Source organism: Teleopsis dalmanni, chromosome 2 (genome assembly GCF_002237135.1).
Source record: "Teleopsis dalmanni isolate 2A chromosome 2, ASM223713v2, whole genome shotgun sequence".
In the NCBI taxonomy this organism is placed as follows: Eukaryota; Metazoa; Arthropoda; class Insecta; order Diptera; family Diopsidae; genus Teleopsis; species Teleopsis dalmanni.
The window spans coordinates 177,096,061-177,117,573 of record NC_051847.1 but is presented as its reverse complement, the minus strand read 5'-3'; the positions used below and the strand labels follow the sequence as shown (position 1 = coordinate 177,117,573).

The 21,513-nt window shown below is 29.0% G+C and overlaps 1 protein-coding gene and 3 non-coding genes across 4 annotated transcripts in view; 3 read left to right on the top strand and 1 right to left on the bottom strand.

Moving 5' to 3' along the window:
* LOC119676238 (adenosine deaminase 2-like) overlaps nucleotides 1-21,513 on the top strand; it is a 46,861-nt gene that overhangs the window by 8,229 nt on the left and 17,119 nt on the right. The window lies entirely within an intron of this gene.
* On the top strand, nucleotides 1,704-1,785 carry Trnas-gcu. The gene has a single exon. It is a non-coding gene; the product is annotated as a tRNA-Ser (tRNA).
* Nucleotides 3,139-3,220, top strand: Trnas-gcu. The gene has a single exon. It is a non-coding gene; the product is annotated as a tRNA-Ser (tRNA).
* On the bottom strand, nucleotides 5,299-5,380 carry Trnas-gcu. The gene has a single exon. It is a non-coding gene; the product is annotated as a tRNA-Ser (tRNA).

The window sequence follows — 21,513 nt, the reverse complement described above, 5'->3', positions numbered from 1 at the left end:
AAAAAAGAAAAGTTAGCCAATGAGAAGGATATATTATTTATCTGTTATTATTTACTTAAGAGATGCCACACTTTATTTTTACAACCAATTTGCATACAATATACATGTGGTTTTATTCCTTTGACTACTATTGTATTCATTAAACTCATTACTTATATTTTTAATAGCCTCAAAGTCTGGATTGGTATATAATAAAAATGTTTTCACATATTTTATTGCCGTTGTAATATCCTATAGACATAAAAACTTTATACTAGTATCAGATAATTTATAGATTTTTAGCGATTTGATTCGTAAAAATTTTACCTTGACCTCTCTTTTGAAATGTTACCATCACATTAAATTGTGATATAAATTAGTAAAAAAAATAAAGAAACAATTTAAAAAGATATATTGAACTAGTAAACTACAAAAATAAATAATGGGTAACCCAATATATCTAAGATAGACCTTTTTATATTTACAATATTTTATAATATATTAAAAAGTTAGCCTCACAAAAATAATATCAAAATATACGTATTTCAATAATGTGATAAAAGTCATACACTAACTACACTTTCTTAAATGTTTTGGTAACATCAAACATATTTCTAAAGCCACTAAGTAAGATTTAAACCCATTAAAACCACACCTTATAGCAACGAATAATAAACTTTTCAGCGATTAAAGGGCAGTAAAGGTCAGAGCTTTGAGAACCTTGTTTTAGTAATAAAGGTGAAAATAAAACTTTATTATTAGGCCCAACAATTATAATCATCTTTAAATGATCTATAATCTCTACCAAACCGCGAAAACGTTGGTTAAGGGACAAAATTAGACTGTTCAATTGGTTTGGCTAATTTCAACAATTACAGCTAGGATAGTTAGTATAAAGTCTTTGCTTGGAATCACAAAGTAACTACTCAGAACCTTCCACAATATGTCTATTTTAAGGGTTTTAGAAAAAATTAATAAAATAGGAATCAAAACGAGAATACTATATTTCTATTTTTACAAAAAAGAAAAAAAAATTATATTGTTGCTTATTTAAAATATAACGAAAGCTGTTAGTAGAATATATCTTATTGGTTTCGTTAACTTCTCAGGAAGAGCTCAGGGTCTCCACAACTCCTTTAAATCTTATTCTGTTTTCGGGAGTTTCCATTTAAGACTTGTCTGGAGATGTATACGCTAAGTTTCGACAGTGTATGCCTTATCCACTGTCACTTTCGTTTTTCGACTTATATCTTGAGTATACGTGCTGGCACTTATTGACAAAGACTTAGAAAATGTACTAAAATTTTCAAGACTCACACCCGTACAGCAAAACTGATTTTACTTATGAGTTGAAAGTACGTAGTTTCGTTTTGGGACTATTTAGTTTAAAATTATCTTTGCACTTGAAAAAAATGGTATATGTAATTATGCATTATCAGCATAAAAAACCATATACGACAGTTAATATATAGCCCACTTCTACTAGTGATAAGTATTGTGCATGTATATGTGGAGTAACGTCTACTGATTCAAGAAATATTTCGTTTTATTTCACTTTGAAGCTAAACATGTTAAAATTTTGATAATATAAAATATTTGAAATTATATTTTTTATAAAAAATACATAGATTGCGTATGAAGCGAAAAAAATGTTTATAAACATTTATATAGTTTAGCAACATAGCCATTGTTTAGAATCGCATTTAGCAATACTATAGCAACAAGACGAGGTGGCCGAGTGGTTAAGGCGTTGGACTGCTAATCCAATGTGCTCTGCACGCGTGGGTTCGAATCCCATCCTCGTCGAACATTTTTTTTTTATTTTTTGTTTTAATATTTTTTCGTGTTTTATTATTTTAAATTTTCTTACTACAATAATGATATGTTTTTTATATTATAAATATATTTATATAATAGAACATTCCAATTGTACAATCCAATTGTATGAAAAAAAATAACTGGGTATACATTTCTGCCAACAACGTGAGTGTGTTTACTAATTGTTACCCAATTGGTTTATATATTATTGTAAGACTTTCGTATTTTTTTCTTTAGTTTTGTCGAAATGTTTTGCATCTTAAATAGTTCTTGTTTTGCTTGGAAAAAATATTGAAATAATTATTTTTATTTTACATTTTAAAGTTAAAAACCTAAATGTCAAATCTATTAATATTTATCATTATTACTTAGTACTTAGTATCAAATCAGTATTACTTAGTAAAGTCATACTTCCTACTTACTTAAAGTTAGTCGTTCTTCCATAACTCGAACTTCGAGTAGCTCGAATTTTCTATAACTCGAACTAAATAGAGTGCAACAGGGTTTAGAGAGCAAATTAACAAATTAACACAATTAGAAAAAAAATTCTTTAACTCGAAGTCCCCATAAGTCCAACCTTTTCTTTGCAAAATGGTACTTGAAGTTATAGAAGTTTGACCGTACTTATATATATACTTATTATATACCTATTATACATACTACACCTATTACCTATTAAATTTAAGCATAACCAAAAAGTAGTAGAATCATATTAAGAGTATGACAATTATGATTTAATTGTCTGCATAACATGCTTTGCGTATGATGTGACCATACATATGTGCGTCATATGACTGTCGGTATAAACATGGTCTTCATACAAAAAAATGATTATTTCACCAAATTTTTTTTTTTTAATTTATTTTCTTTTATTACAACTTGTCACTTAAGAATAAACAATTAACAATATTTAAGAGTAAGTGGATAAATACTTAAAATTTTTTGGGCTTGAATGAACTGTGCTCAGGAGCACATCCGTCTGTTGAAGTCGGTTACAAATTTAATTTCGTTTGTTTGGCGTTTGTTTGTGGAGACGTGTGAACTTTCTTTCTTCTGCTATAATTCTACTAACAAAATGGTTGGAATGATATTGCATACGCTTTTTGTGATTTCTGGATTAACAACCTTAACTACGGGGATATTGAGATTGCCGTGTATACATTCAGTTGTCGTATATAAACAACTTCTTATTCCCAAAATAAATTATTATTAAAATTTTGATACTATTACGAAAATGCTAGATAAGCATAATTAATAATTCGTAAATAATTAAATATTTTTTTATTAATATGAAATTACTTTAAAAATTCGAGTACATATTTTAATCGGCGCCGAGTTGTTGACGAGGTGGCCGAGTGGTTAAGGCGTTGGACTGCTAATCCAATGTGCTCTGCACGCGTGGGTTCGAATCCCATCCTCGTCGAAATATTTTAAAATCTATTTATTATTTATTTATTATAATTTTAAATATTTTATTAACCTTTATAATAACAAAATAAAAATTTTGACACTACAAAAAGAGTTGAAACATAATGAAAGTCAATATAAGTGGTTTTGTGCTTTCAGAGAGTTAATATTAAATAGTTAGTAGATTAAGTAATATTTGACATAAACTAGTTTGCTGATTTATCTAAGTATAATTATTTAGATTAAAACAAACATCTTGATTAACTAATTAACTAATTAATAATTGGTTATTACAGACGAGAGTCGTCTTTGATCTTGATATAATACCGTTTAGAAGCCTTCTTCCCTGTCTATGTGATGGGTATACTAATTCGATGTTTTTTAATGTTTAACATCAGCCTTAAGTCAAAGCCGTCCGTAACAGTATCATAATATTCCGATATGTATGTACATATATATCTGCATAATTAAATTATAACATATGAATTAGTTAGATGTATTATTCAGATGTATTAAGGCCTTGTTGTCAAAAAGAAATATTGTAAGCAAAGCAAATAATAAGCTAGTAAGCTATGAGTGATTTAAGTAGGGTCTGTCCGGAACATATTCTATCTTTCTTACTCTGATACACTCAGTGGGCCACCCTACAATTCACTAATACTGTTATGAAAATGTGACCACAAACAAAAAAGCTTTCTGTAGCCATAAGCAGGGTCTCAACCTAACAAACTTGACTATTGAAGTATAGGCACAACATTTTTGTCCTATTACCTTATGATTATGATGAATTCTTACTAAGTCTGCACTTGACATAAGCTTTTTGTTAGTGCGGTTAATAAGATAATCTGTGCATAGGTATTATAATACAGCTGAACTCGTGCAGGCTTCTTTAAATTGTAGATATCGCTAAGTCTCAATAATATAACAAACTGTCTTCAAGTCCCGACTTGGAATACGTTCCCTATTAGTGCGACTTAGAACTTAATCTGCCCATTTGAATTTTAAGTTAAACTCTCGTACAGGTCTCTATAATGTACCATAAGAGAATTTCAGATGATTGATTGTAAGCAAATTTTTAATATTATCCAAATATTTTTTGCCTGGTTAGTTCATTCGTATATCGTCTTATTTAAAAATGAAATAAATATTCAAATGAAATGTTTTTTTTTTTGACTTTTGCGTCATCCAACCAGCGGAAGTTGACAAACTATAACATTTACATATTTACATTAACCTTATGCAGATAGAAGAACTTTCAATTCTTCTAGAAATTCTAAAAATCTAGGAGTAGTAGATATACCATATATTCTACTGTAAGACACTAAATTCTCTTTTTTGATTTCTCAACGGCTTGAGGTTAATTTTTCGTTGTTGAGCTCAAATCTGCAATCTGTTTTTCTCCTCGACATCTGGGTTTCTAGCAATAAAGGGTTAAATATCGAAAATTGTAGTATAAAAACGCTTATTTGATTTAAATATTCTATACATATATAATTCTATATTTGTGGCAAAAGAACTCACAATATACAAACTCAGGGTTACAAAAGAAACGTGTATGACGCTTTTTACTAAAATATTTGTTGGTTTTTAAAAATATATATTATATGAAATATATATCTGAATGCCAATAAATAAATATTAGCGGAGTTTCAATAAACAATGACCAACTAACTCCGAAAGCAATAAAAAATTATCTGGTTCACGTACGTTATCATAAGTAATCATCATAATAAAAAGTGAAGTTGGTAGTGGGTTGAACCGCAGCAATTGTATTAAATGGGTTAATTATTTACATACTGAAACTGCAAAGAATGTAATAAGTTGAATTATTCAATATTATTTCATTCTCATAATATTTTCTTCAAATTTATTTGAGTTAAACTATTTAATAATATGTTTGTTTTCCTGATAAGCTTTATCTGAATCAAATGTCAGTGAGAGTTGCTAACTTGTGTTTAGTAAATAAAAATATCATACATTAAATAAGTCAATTGTAATATTTTAATATTATTCTTATCGTATTGTTATTTACTCTATTTAAAAATAAAAAACATTTTTATAAATAATTAAACAAAGTAAGTGATAAAAAGTTTTCGACGAGGATGGGATTCGAACCCACGCGTGCAGAGCACATTGGATTAGCAGTCCAACGCCTTAACCACTCGGCCACCTCGTCCTTGTCAATTTCTTCGCTAATGAGAATTTTATTTTCATTTTCACATAACAATGTCGTGGTGAATAAATTCATGGTGAGTTTAAACAATAAACTTAATACATTCATATAAGAATATTTACTAAATAATGGTAAGCTTTTTAGCATAAAGGGAACAATATCTGTAAAATAACAATTAAATATTGTATTAAAATAAATTGTCACATTAAAATTGTATTAAAAATTAAAAAGTTATAATTTATGAAAATAAAAAAAATAATTATGTGTGATTTGTGTTTATTTGAAAAACAACAAAAATACATTTAGTTTTCAACAAAAGCTTAAAAATAATCTGTTAATAATGTTTAAAATTTATATGGTAAAACATTTTAATTTTAAAATTAATATTATTAGATGATAACATATATATATATATATCATATATATAAGATGTTGAATTAAGTTGAAGTGATAACATTGTGCTATCGATTGGCCACTTGACCACTCAGCAAAAATCGCAGTGACCTTTAAGCTGAGTATAAGGGAAAAGTAAGACAAAGAATGGTTAGCCGTATGTATAAAAAACACCGGGCCTAAAAATGTTTTGATGACGAATTACATACGATCTATTAAGTAGTAAATATACTGACACCAATAAATTTTGACAGCGTGGAACAACTAGCTTAGCGACGGGGAGTATACTTATAAGCGTGTATTAAATATAATAATATTTTTGGTATTGAATTTTTGGGTTTCAATAAAGTTTTTTTTAAAAAATTAAAAAAGATAGGTCGTTACATATATGACTAGATCCACTGTACCTATTTATAAGAATAGCCTGCGTGCTACAGAAATATTCATACGTGTCATAACTTCGCTATAGGTCTCCTAGCTAGTAAAAGTGAAGAGGAAGTTGCTCAAGTAACTCAATTTTATTTTGGCCTGTTTTACTTGAGATAATTCAAAAAATTTTGAATTTACTGATATATACTACTCCACTCGTTCTTATGCTCTCTATTTCAACTTCTCTGTCTCTTGCTCTCTCTTGTCTTTCGCTATCTCTCTCCCTTTCTCTTTCGCGCTTTTCAATCTCACATAAACACCATAAATGTTTACACTCTTACACTTACACTCAACGTGTAAAAAAAGAGTTGCCGCAACATAAAAATATCTGTCCTCCTTTTCACATTTTCTTCCTCCCAATCCTTCTTTCTCTCTTTCTCTCTCTCTCTTTCTTTCTCTCTCTCTTGCCTTCTCTCTCTCTCTCTTGCTTTCTCTCTCTCCCTTTCATACATAAAGTCTTTTTGCTTAAAAAATGCTCTCTTCAAGACATAAATAATAATTTAGTTAATGTTTAGACTGAAATAAATATACCTTAAACCAGTATCACTGATGTATCAGTGCTATTAATGATGACCGAGTGCTGAATTTTATGACTACAAATGATGACCGAATGCTGAATTTTATGACTTAATGCAATCAATGGGCAAATATTAAACCAATGCTAAGAAAACTTAATATTTACACATTGTACTATAACTCTTCCCGCATTATGAGCCGTTTTTCGTGTTTTTTATTTCAACTATTAACAAACTGAACGCTAGGCTGTCCATCGTACAGGGTCATGTAGCGATTTCAATTGCCATTAAACATAAAAATAATAGTAAAATCTAGCTAAAAATAAAACCGATTAGTAAGACTCTGGCTTACTAGCTGTTAGAATGGTAATTGACGGGTCTAGTCATTAACTAAAATTTGCAACATCCACTCCTCCAGGTGTACTTAGCTACTGTGCTGCTGTCTTGTTAACAACTATGACGATGGCTTCTAATGATGTTGTTAATGATGTTGGTAGAGTTTTCTACTTAAATCTTTAAATCCACTGATTCATTACAAATTAAAAGCATTTTTACACATTTTGGATTAACAAGTTTGTCTTCTTAATTACAATGCATCCACATGATTGCTTTGAGGAGTTTCAGATTTTATTTCCATATTCAAAGTCGTTGCACATGTGCTTAAGGCGAATTATGATGCACTTATACGTTACATTGTTTATGCAAAAATAAATATATTTAAATGTCATATGAGTATAGTAATTTACATTATTAAATAATTAAAATAAAATTTTAAAACTATAGAAATTACATGAAGAGAAAGAAAACATTAGCATTAGGTAATGCTCAATGATATGAAACTTAAAAGCCATTAACCTCCTACCCTTTCTTAGTACTAGTATGTGAATATGAAATACATTACCGGAGAAACACTTATGCTTTTACAACTAAAAACTGACTTTATAAGTATTAAATAATTGAAACAAATGTGAATAAATGGAACGAACGAAATAGTAACCATTCATATAAAAAATTACATACCTAAAATGAAATATGAGAAAAGAAATAGATCAATATTCTTTATCTCTACAAAGTAGGAAAAAAAATTTTTCAAGTCTCCACAGCGCTCATTGTCTTTCACATAGGAATTTCCACTATTTAATTATGAAAACCACGTCTCACATGTTGCAATAGATGGAGCGTATTCATCATATGCTTCTACCAGTAAACGATGATTTTTACCTTTTTTTTTCTTTGGATTATATAAGAAACGCAATGTGTGCGGCAAATGTCCTTTTTAGACACAAAATTCGACATTATCACTGAACGATAAATCAAAGTTGATAGCTTCTTACAGATTTAACTTGATATATCTGTAGTTTAATGTCAGACCAATAAATTAACGTATTAATACGTTGCACACTTTTTACTGCGCCATCTGTTAATTAAACCGAAAAATACTTATGCATTCACCTGGACATATGCAGGACTTACGCATACACGCAGACGACATAGCAATCTTAAGCAGAAAAGTTCATCAACTTACAACACAGCACTAAGGTAGTGGGACTAAATATTAACGAGAATAAAACAAAATATCAGAGAGATGAAAGAAACATCCACAGTGAATTTCAGAGCCCATTCAAGTCGGTGAACTACCTTTGAAGAAGTTGAAAACGCCAAATACCTGGGTGTCCTCATTAGCAACAATAACATCAGTGTATGTATCCAATACAGAATTGTGGCAGCAAACAGAAGTTATTACGGACACGCGAAAGTCTTCAAATCTAAAATTGTGACCAGAAGCGCCAAACTACACGCTTACAAAACAATCATCCGCGTGGTATTATGTTACGGGTCCGAAACTTGGTCTTTAACAATAGCAGATAAAAACCAAATTACAGCTTTTGAAAGAAAGTTGCTGTGAAAGATATCCGCCTGAACCAGGTAGAATATCGTCGGCGCATGAACGCAGAGCTACAACTTTGTAACGATGAATACTGTTAAGTTCGCATAGTCCCAGCGTTTGAGGTAGATCGGACACGTCATGAGAATGCTGGATGAGAGACCACAATGGAAGAGGTAGCTCACATATAAGATGATTCGACAACGTGACCGACGACATCAGAAAAAACTAAAATAGAATTATCTCAAAATAAAACTCAAAATAAAACACATTGGGCTCAATTGTCGGGTCTAATTGACCCTATTTTCAATTTTTTTCAATATTTTTGAACATTAAAACTTTTGTTTATAATTTTTCATTATAGAAGTAAGAAACTAGTTGTAGTTGTTGAAAAATATTCACTTCGAAATGAATTTACGCATTTCACGTCCTTATAAAAGAAGAGAACAGATCGGTTTCAATTGATGTCATCTGTCACTAAATATCAGGTCTTCTATCAAATATGTCATTAAGTATTTTATGTGTTCCAATGTGCACACACACCGTCTCTAGTGATCCAGTCAAAAACCGCACTTATTCCGACAAATGCTGTAAGTCGAAACGAGAATCACTCCAAAGGCAGCAACTGAAATTATCTAAAAACTTCAACCGGAATTACAATGCATTAAAGTTTACGGATGCGCCAGTCAAACCGTTTGAGATTGAAGTTAGCCAAGTTGGAAACGCAAAAACGCAAAAACGCACAAACGCAATTAACAAAAGACTTTTTAGTTATTTTTGCAATTTTTTACTTAATTTTATCAATAAAAAGTTGATTAGGAATTTTTCCTTTTCTACGACTTCTTAGAAATAATTTAACTTAACTAATTTGAAGCGAAAAAAAATAAAATAATAAATATATATTATAGTATAAATATAAAAAATAATGTAATCTCTTGATGAATTGGAGTAAAAAATATTCAAGTGAAAGGAGTTGAAGTAATTGAAAATGGGAAAATTGAAGTTAATTGCTTGAAATACAAGTCAAAATGTACAAGTATGGTTTGACCGAATTTTCATTCAATTTATTTTTAATACAATAATTATTTTTAAACAGAAATTTAATTTTTAATTAAGTTTGGAAATAACAACAATGTAAGACAACTTAAAAATTGAACAACGGAATCTAAATGAAACGTTGGTTTAATGTATTATCATAGGAGACTGGGTTTTAAATTTAACGGGATTCATAAAAGTCTATAAATTTGAATAAAAAACTAATGGTGTGCAACTGAAATGAAGTCATTTCAGTTGCCACTGAGTGTGGCAGCTTTTAACGATAACGACACAGACCAAGCCCACCTGGAAGAACGCACGGACCCAAAATCCGCCTTACCGTGTAATTGTCAATAGATGATTTATACCTATTTTTGAAGTTTCTGTTTACTCTCGAATGTACCTTCTTTAAAATTAATTAATAATCAAAATTTGATATTCATAAATATATAATACAGAAATGATGAGGAATTTGAAATCATAAATTTATTATTAGGGCTTATAAAATTATATTTTAAGATAATATTTTTGGAATACTTTTAGTAAATTATTCAAATAATACTAATAACTTAAAGGAGATATTGAACCATTAATAAAAGAATTTTCGTATCAACTAAGACAATCATAGAATATTCTTATTAAAATAAGTATCTGTATCTCAACTACCTAAATTTTAAATAGGAAGACTATTCATATTTCTAAAATTTAATTAAATATATTTCTGCATATTCTCTATTTTTGACAATTAAGATGATTATGATATATATAAATTATTTAATCATTGCCTGTCACTAGACATTACTTAATCAATATCATCATTTTGTACATAACAACTTCAGCAAAAATAATGCTTCCAAGTATGTCACCATTCCCATCTGTAATAATTAATGGCTTTAAATCTCCGATTTCGGATGTTATCTTTATAAATTTTGTAAGTCTTCGCCATATTCTCTCAGGTCACCATCTTCTTTGGCAACTTTATCTTTAATACCTGTCATTCGGCATATATTATATAAATTTTGTGAAAACACTGATACATCAGTTGTTATAGTTTATAACAGTACATTTTCTTTTGAACAGTTCTAGTTCATTATTATAGGCATAGCCAATAATGAGCATATGGAACGAAGCTTTCCCCTTACACTATGTCCAGAGTAATAATTCATAATAAGCAGACGTCCCATAGCGTATTAAATGGTGAGGATATGTCCGGCAAGTGTGATTAAAAATATAACTCCAAGTTAAGAATAATGAGAATGAAAATAAAAATTAATATGTTATAATGTATAGCTTGATAATTTTATCAAATTTTTAAATTTACTTATTTTAATTTACCAATTACAAAAACTGTTTCTTCCCTTTCCATCGTCGCCCCAATTCTTGTCTATGCCCACTCCCCTACCTGTGGCTTTTGAGAAAATAATTTCCGCTTTCTAATTTGACCAACTTACAACCCGAAATCAGTATTTTCAATAAATTTGCTTTTTTTTTAAATTAAAAATACTTGATTTGTTTCAAGTAGCCTATCTGTTCGGATATCAACCTCAATGACACTGTTTTCATCATGCTAAAATTTGTCAATTTAAAATTTAATTAAAATTCTATCATTTTTGTAAGTCATGATCATCGTCATGTTGATTCTTTTTCGAGTTAGCGCATCTAGGCACTTTTACACTTTGATAGCTGGGGTGTTTCTGCAGAGTCTCACCCTTCTCACTAAATAATTTAAATATTCTTCGATGATTCTTGATTCGATAACTGATCTTAGATCTACGTACCGCCCTGTGCGGCTAGAGATTATTCTGAGATTAGATAATGCTGTATAAATTTTTTGTGTCAATAATAAATAATAAAAATACCTCTAGAGCACAAGTTTATGATAGAACATCTCTACTCCAAAGATACGTCGTTAGGTAGAAATTCTTGAAAAAGCTTCCTAACTCTCTAAAATTTAGAAATACTGATACATGTTCCAGTTTTAGGCAAAAGAACAGTTTTTTCTTCGAAATATACTTGTGTGGGTTAATGGAACCACTATACTTGAAACTTTACCTGTATGAATTATCTGCTAGGAGAAATGTCTCGAATATAAATGATACATCTCTGTAGTCCATAACAATATAAAATAGCTAATTATTATTTCTTTGACCCTTATTAACATTATTAAAATTAATTTATTTAAAAGATTTTGTGAAAGATAATTTACTGAAAACAAATAACGTGTCTTAATACTGCGGCATCAAAATGGCTTAACTGAGCCTATAGACGACTTCCCACTGGTATCTATCATCTACCATTTTTACATTTCAAAGAATCGAATTGACAACTTTCGAAATTCTTCTTATTCAGTAAAATCAAAAAAGTGTATCATTATTATTATAAATAAAAATTTATATCTAAACATTTTTATTAATCTAATTTTCTAAATAATAGTTCGAATCTTACTTAATATAAAGCAATCATCTGCGCTTAAGAGTTGCCATATTTATGTCAACTCATACCATCACATCGAATCAATTCGCTTCGTTTTCAGTTTTAAATTTCAAATGCTGCCTGACCTTGGCTTAAGTGTATTGATATTAGAGTGGAGTTTCTTACTTTTGCCTTCCTAGACTATAAAATTAAAAGTTATTATCGGGCTTCTTTTCTCGGTCAATGTCAATAAACCTTATAATTCTTGCAAGCCATAAACGCCCGGCCACATTCATTATCATCACAGCTCAAAGCGGACGATAATAAAAAATTTATGTACTTTCAAATAAGTTAATACGAGTATCTCAAGTGCCACTAGTCGCCATCGACTTGCGTGTCTTTAAGCAAATTTTAATGCCGACCGTAAAATGGCTTTTATTCTCTTATTTTTTTAAGAATTCCTTAGCACTTTTGTGCTTTTACTTATTTTAATTTCTTTTTCATTTAGTGACTTGTTAATTTTCAATTCAGTGGAACTTTGTAATCTCGAAAAGCGAAATATAAACATTTACTCAACTCACTTATTAGCATTCACATTTCCGTAAAGTCGAGTGCCGAACTGTCGAAATGTTGGAGTGTTGAAGAGTTGAAATTTCTAGCTACCAGAACCTTAATGGCTTAAATAACGACAATGAGTATACAAAGAAACTTACTTTAATTTTATGGACTTCTTCAAAATGTCATCAAGTTGAGTACTTAATAGTGTCACGCTGCCTAAAATAATCCCTTCAAAAACTAAACAATTAAATCTATTTATTTTCTATTCTCTAGTAATAAAAATTTCGAGTTATCGTGCACTTAACTCTATGGGAACTACAATTTGCGGAAACATCATAGAAACGCAACTTGTTCTTTCTTATTACTTCATCAAGACAGGACTGATAACGTTTTTTTTTAGAAAAATGTCATTATTGTCAATTCGTTCTCTCTAAAACAAAAACAGAAATAAGTAATAGATATCCACAGTTTCAAACATGAAATAATGAAAAATGTTAAAAAATAACTTTATATAATTAAAATAATTAAATAATTCAGTTACTTAGATTTTTCTATTAATTAAATGTAGGGGCCTGAGAAGTCTTTAAATTTGTCTCTAGTTTTAAAAGATGATACCTATGTCTGGTCAATCAAAGAATGGCTTCAAAGATTTTGAATGGCCTATTGGTCAATTATTAACATATGAAAAAGAGCACGGTTTTAGGTATTAATATATGAAAAAGAGCACGGTTTTCTTTTCATCCGTACAGCCACAACCTTGACAAAATCCGTTGGGGCGTAGTATAAATCATTTTGCATGCATTTCTAATACAGTATGGCCCTCAGTACCAAAATCTCATAGCACTAACTTGATTTCGATTTAGTTAAAGCAGTTAACTATAAACTTGACTATGAATTTTGTATTATTTGGACCAGATGAGTTTTGTTCTGACAACAAATCTCGTTTATCCAGGCTCTTATTGCCTAACTCAGGTAGTTGTATTTCATTATCAGGTTAGCTGTTGTAAGAAATATACGAATATCTGAAAAGTGAAAATCGTGTCTGTTTTAATCAAGTTATTTTCTTCACAGATGCCCAAGATGTCTCTGTATCTAGGTTTCCATATCAATTGATTGGATACCAATGCACCTTGACAATTCATTGAAAAAATCCCGGTATTCTCAAATCACAAGAGCAGCAACGGTAATGCTTACAAGAAATTTGATTTGAATTTAATTGGAGTTTTCAATTGAAGTTTTAACCAGATTTTCTAGAACTACTATATTTTCTGTTCCGTAATCTCAGCTGGATATGAGAGAGTTAAACCATTAAACGTGGTTTATGTGTGAACGCAGATTGTCGATAAAACTAGGGCATAGCAAATTCTGTTCCAGTATATTTGCGTGTCTCGTTCAAACATCAAATCAGCAGTTTAGAGCATTGATTCTAGTTGCTTGTTACTTTATATGCTGTTTCACCGAAAGCCTGGACGTTAATCCATAAAGTAATATATTCAAAATTTTCGAAAGGCTGGAACATAAGACTATGATTATTTGCAGTGTGACCTTTCTTCTTACCACAGGTGGCTAAGCTTTTTAGATGCTTGCTACCAGAATAGAGTGCCGTACGGAAATATAGGTTCAATAGCGACTGTGTAGAGTCAGAGTATAATTTGGGGTGGAAGACCCATTTTGAGTTAGTTATTTTTCTACAACAGCAAGGACCACAACTCGTTTTATGGATCTTTTTAGACAAATTGATCTATGAGATAAGTTCAGAGTCATGTTTAAGATTTAAGACCCATATTTGACATTTGCGTTTAAACAATCCATGATGTCATAAATTCTAAGTAAGGTAAAGTTAGGAATTTCATACCATTTAGTCAATAACATAAGACAGAAGAAAGTAAGAATATTTCATAGCTGCTAGTAAATAGCATAGCCCTCGTTAGGTTTCTCCCAACATTAAATACACGGCACCATTTTGTCACTGAGAAGATATTAATTTTTATAATAAATAGAAATAAATATTTATACTTTAATGAATGAAGGTCTCAATGAAGGTCATTTAGTATAATATTCATTAAACGATTTAAATGAGTTTTATACAGTTGGATGGCACTAAGTTTTTTTAATTATAATTATTTTTTCTATTGTTTTAATACTGCATAACTAATTAATAATTAGAAATAATTTTGTATTAAACAAATACCTAATGAGGAAATTCTCATGAATATAAAAGTCAGAATAATTTAAATAAGAACAGTGGCTTGTTTAATTATGTTCGTAATTAATAATAAGAATAAGTTTATTCTTATGTGCTACAAATAACCTAAAAAAAATCACTTGTTATATTAAATTATTTTTTGTTTTTTATTTATATCTTAAATGAAATAATGTAGTGTGGAAGCACATCTCAAAAACCTTAAACTTACTCTACCGCCTATGATCTTGGAAGACTTTCTTGCCACATCAAAAGTCAGGTTGCGTCACTATCGTAGTGATAGTTGATTAGTAATTCTTGGTACTAACAAAGGTATTTCTGACATGCTTGTTGTTAAATAGAGTAATTAAGTAATGAATTATTTAACTTAGAACTAAGATATTCTATATTATGTAATTATTACGATGTTTATTAATTGTAAGAACTTTAACAGGATTTTAGCTAATTAAGATTAAATTTTATCTCTTTTTAAACGTGAAATCATAAAACAAGTCACGGAATCGAGAAGTAAAACGGCAATTTTAAGCTCAAAGATATTTTGTGTAGGAGTTCAGTAACCTTAATTGCTTGGACGCGCATAACAGCACAAGTGAATCACTTCACACGATAATGCAGATACTCCAAATTATCGCATATATAATCCAATGGCATTTTAATAAAAGCGCAACGAAGTTTTATTTACTTTTATTCATCGTAATTTGCTTTCATATTGGAAGAAAAAGCATCTATGACTCTTCGAGGAACTCAAAGAGGAATGCATTCGCACCATGACTGTCTTAATTTGGACTTAATAACATTTGAAATGTGTTTAATGAGTTATGCAATATTATTTTTATCTTCATTGAGTGTCATAGTAATGTAATGTATAAAACAAAAATAATGGTATTAAGTATCTGAATTGACAAAACGTGATTCAGATAACAACTTCATATGAAAGTGTGTAACTGTTTATCTCAATATCTATTCATATGGTATAATGTATTAATTGTGCGTTTTAATTGTTAAAATTTTATCAACATAACTTAAATATAGAGTAACGATAATTAATATAATTTTTTTTAATTTTATTTTATTTACAATTAGTTTAACAAATATTATGGAAGAAAATAACTACAATCATTTCATTGCTTATTTATTAGCTGACAGTGACGTCGCTAGGCGTCAGCGATATCGGCGATCGCCGATGGCCTCGCGCCCATAGGGGTCTCGCAAAAAGTTACCGACTGTGGATTCTAAGCACTTAATAAATATTTTGAACAATTTGGTTTGATGATGGCATTAACCATATTCGAAATATTTCCGAATGTTTATATAGAAACCAGTTTTATGTTCACAGTTTTAGTCAGTATAGTTTCGACGGAAAGAAGCTTCTCAAAGTTAAAATTGATTAAGACGTACTAGAAAAGTATGATGATCCAAGAGAGACTATCTCCATTGGAAATTCTATAAACTGAAGCAAAAATAGCAGATGGCTCAAATTATGATATAATTTTAAAAAACATTGAGTGAAGCTAAAAGTTGGAAAATTCATTTATTATAATTTGTGTTTATGTTAATTTGATTTACAATAAAACTTTCAATAATGCTTTGTCATATTAGTGAATGTAACTTATTTACTTTTACAACTGGATTATAAAGGGGGCCTCGCAACTCTAATGTCGCCGACGTCCAGAGTTGGTCTAGCTCCGCCACTGTTAGCTGACTATCAGTTTCAGCTAATAAATAAGCAATAAAATCCAGTCAGTTCTTTTTCAATAAAATTAAAAATCCTTTATTGCTGTTTTATTAATTTAATTAATTATATTTCGACTCTCTTTGAGAGTCGTTTTCAATAAAAAATAATAAAAATTACTAATATAATTTTATAATATAGTTTTATAACGCACAATTAGTAATTTTTATTATTTTTTATTAGACCATACTTCTGATGATGACTCTCAAAGAGAGTCGTAATATAAAATTTTTTTTTTTAACAAAACAGCAATAAAGGATTTTTAATTTTATTGAAATAAAAGTCACCTATAGCCAGCTAATATATAAACAATAAAATCATTATAGAATACAGGTCGATAAACAAATTTAAAGTTTAATAGAAAATAACTACAGCAATCTCCATTGAGATTACCCATAACAATTGTATTTACCCATAATATTCTGAAGCTATTCGGTAAGTTATCTTATTATCGAAATACTCACCAAATCCATATCAGTGATGTTTAAATGATAAGTGTTCTCATATCATAAGGTGTTTCAAACATTTTCTCCAGGTTTAATTCCACTATATGTGTGCTGGATATTATGCGTTACAAATTGGTGTTGTTTGAAGATTATATCAAAGGCACTATATAATAATTTACATATATAAACATTTTCAATTTATACATTCCTTATATACGAGTATAATTGTTTGAAGTTGTACTAAAACTAACTTTCAACTTATCATTACTGATGTCGAATAATTTAATGTGATCATCTTTTGTTTACAATCCTCAATCAGGTCAGTAGCCAATTAAGCCTTTCGTAGAAAGCAAAATAATGAAATTGAAAACGACGTTTATTCGTTATTCGCATTCAATTTATCCACGACAATGATTGGGTTTCAAAAGTAGTTCAACAGAAAAACGTTTAAAAATGTGGAGTATTTTTTCAATAAATCTTAATATTTACAACGAAAGTGTTAAAACAATTAACTGCATTTAGCGAAAGTCAAAGTATTGTTCCATAAAATGAAAGAGAACTGATGATTTCTTTAATGACTAATAAGATCTACTGAGTTTTCACTAAACAAGCAAATGTTAAGTATATTAATTTATTTTCTATTCTATTTAATTATTTCTATATAAATATGTAATTCTCTAATTCAAATAATTAATTAAATCTAATTAAAAATTAAGAATAAAGATCAGAAAGAAAAGTTTTATTACTATGACTATATTGTATCTCTTATACTGAAATTAAAGTCTAATATTATTGTAAGATGGCAGATTTCAATAGTAATTATAAAATATGTACCCTTTTCGTATATGATCCAAAAATTAGCAGATACAAAAGCTAAGTGTAAGATAGGAGCTACACCAGTTATTCCACAGAGCATCAAACATATAATGTTAAGAATATATTCACTACTGTTCGAAAAAACCTCTTTATGAAATAATACTAAGTTTGTATTAAATAAAATAGTCACTTTCGTCTGAAAAATTTGACGTTAAATTATAACTTATACTCACAAAATATTGGTCTCGCCCGTGCGACTTTGGAGTAACATTAGCATGAGTTTCTCAACATTCGATCACTGGTATTTGTAGTCTCAAAAAATGATTTACGAATAATTAAATACAAGATTTAATTTCAAGACCACTGATGATGGGTATTTGACAATACTCGAAACAACCAAAAATTCAATTAATTAAAATAAATAAATTCAATTTTTATTGTTGTAGTTCACTACTGTTCGAAAAAACCTCTTTAAGAATATATTTTAATGGAATACCAGTTATCGAAAGCTATAAAACCTTAAGCGTGGGGTCATTGTTTTTAGTTGTGGTAAAAAAATATTTACAATAATTAATCACTATAATATAGATGAAATGACTTTGATTAAGCTTGATTTGATTATGTTTCAATAATTCGAGAGTGATCTGTGAAATTGATAAAAAAAAAATACAATGATCATTAAAATGTTCTAAAAGATTCGTTATGTGTAACTTTAGAATATAGTTCTTATCCACTATTGTATAATACAGTTACAAACAACATTAATGACATCGCAGATATATCACAATGTATTGCTTTTGGTCTTTCTGAAAATAAAGTTATTACTACTTAAGCTATGTTTTGCGACTATTTAGTTATGAGATGAGGCTTTCAAATTAATAGGCAGATTTTAAGATATACCACTGGAAACTATTTTTAAAATTGAGAAAAGAATAGCTTATATTTATGTAAGTTCTCTGTAAAGAGTTTTCGAATTTTATAATTCTACGAAGCTACCTCTTCAATACAAAAATAAACCAATTGAAAATGTGAAGAATTTTATTGTGTTATATATTGGGAAGGAGAAGCTTTACTGGGAACCGTTTTCTCTACTAGTGTTCTATAATGGTAATTTCCAAATAATCCTCAAAATCATATATGAACCTTTTATACTTTACATCTGAACATCATATAGTTAATTTTGAGTTAATTGAATTCAATTGAACGAAGCAAACTTAAGTAAATTAAAGTAAAAATAAAAAGTAATGATTAATTGTGGACAACTGAAATAATCCATAACCAGCAAATAAAAGTATATAAATTTCTGCAAAGCTGATGGAAGTGCTACATCACAATAGAAAAGTATTTTTTTATAGCTTAAAATATACTATAAATTTGTTAAAATTTTTAATCTCATATTAATCTCATTATTTTAATATTCTTTCATCTGAAGAAAAATCTCCTTAGCCACAAACCACAAAAATGTTTATTACCCATAATTGTGTGTTAAATGCATTTTATGAAATTTTATACAGCATTAAAGACAAACGTTTATATGTAAGGAAAAAAGATAGCAAGAGTAACCACTGAATATGTAACCTAAAGGTACGTACATACATGGATATAAAGAACTGCTTAGGGAATTATATGTCCTTGATGAGAATGTTGCAAGTATGCCGCTTTAGGAATTTAAGACGTAGATGTAAATATAATAATATAATTATAATTAACGTCTGTTTAATTTTTAGTATGAAAAAAATTCATATTCTACATATAATGGTAACTTGATCTTTTAATTATATTTATAATGAAAGGCACCAGTAAAAGAAGTTACAATAATAAAAGTATCTTTATTAAGTTGCTTCAATTCAATAGGTCATTTAACTATTTTTAACTTGTTAAATAAAAGAATTTAACACGCAATGACTAAAATCTTTATTTTTTGAATAAAAATTATATTTTATATAAAACGTAAAAGAGTGTGTTTAAGAGAATTATTAATAAACATCAAAAATACTATTTTAATTTACAACAAATTTAATTAATGTTCAATTTTCGTTATATATAATATTTAATGTTTTCGCTTTTATAAAACTTATTGAGTTCAGACAAGACAGTAGACATACCATTTAAATCCGTTCATAATATTATCTAAAATCTTATATCTGATATTTTGGGCATGATGTGCTTAGGCGACTACTGGACCAAACCAGCTCAAAATAACAAAGAAATCAGATTGCTACCGGCGTCTTTTCGTGAGCTTCTATGGACCTTACATTCATTAAAAATTAGAATTGGCGATGAGGTACAAGGTCACAAGTATAATAATTGTAGCGCTGGTATAATTGTAAAGCACTCGATGGAGTTTAATTGAAAAGATTGGTAGTTTTTTTTTATATTATTTGATAATACTAAATCTTATAATGCAAGATGGATTCGACCATCACAGACAAAAGCTCCAACAATCTCTTTAAGATGACCCATAGACATATCAATTTTATTATAGGTTTGCTGACAGATGATTGTCGGTCAGATAACCATGCAAGAAGATGATTCAATGATACTTTCCGCACCAGTGAGGTGGCAGAAGAATCTGCTTAAACTTTTCTTTGTCATTTTCCAGCGCATATACGTGAATAAAACCTTGACTTTGTCATCTTTCAGCGCATGTATGTCAATAAAACATGTCAAGAAATTTTTACAGGATCTTAGTCAGCTACCATGCCTATACTTAAAGGGCTTTTTCAGTTTTATTAAGAGTTTCAATAGGCCTTAGTGCTTTTACCTTATTATTTCAATACAATATTTATTAATGCTAATAGTCTATAACAAATAAATTAAAAATTCAAATAAATAAATAAAATATATAAATAGTTTTCAGCTCCTAATCTAATCATTTTGTAAACGTTTTAAATAAAATGTAATAATACAAATATTAAATTTTATAAGGATAACTTCTAGCTTCACATAAGGAGCTTGAAGTATATACTTTTCCTTTTAAATTTAAAGAAGAATATGGAATATTAATAATTAATGTTTTATTATATGAAAAAAGTTATATATCACTTATATAGCTACATTATTATGATTGATTTATGTTATGACTATTAAATCACAATCTTTCTATTTGATTTATGTCAACATTTTTTACTTTAAGTGAAAGTTACGACTGATTTCCAATCAAAAATGCTACAATTTAACCAATTTGATGCCATAAAGATTGTTTAGTATACATTTTCTTCTATTTTGTGCTTAGCTATGCATAAAACTATGTCTTAGAATGATCAATTTTATGATTTCTTCAGTAATTTGATACTTAATAAGCTCGTACATACCATCACGGTTAATGTGTTTTTTTTTTTAACCACAATGACAGTAGCAGTTAAACCAAGAACTATTTTATATATCTTAATCGAATAGTTACATTTGCATGACTGGAAAAAGTATTTTTAAAATCTCCGCAGGAGAGTCTTAAATATCACAGTGAACGCACTGAGTTGCACATATGTATGTCGCCAGTTGACCGCAAAAAATGCAACAGAAATGCATTTCATCTTCCTTACTTTGGATCGCGTACTGCAGTAGCACTCGCAGACAGCAATAATAAAAAAACTTCTTAATAAAAGCTATATAGTATAAGTTGAAGGATGTGGAGGAATGTTTACACTGACTGTGAAACAATAAATGAGTTTATGATAATCTTCCATGTAGCTTCCAAATCTCATAAAAATTC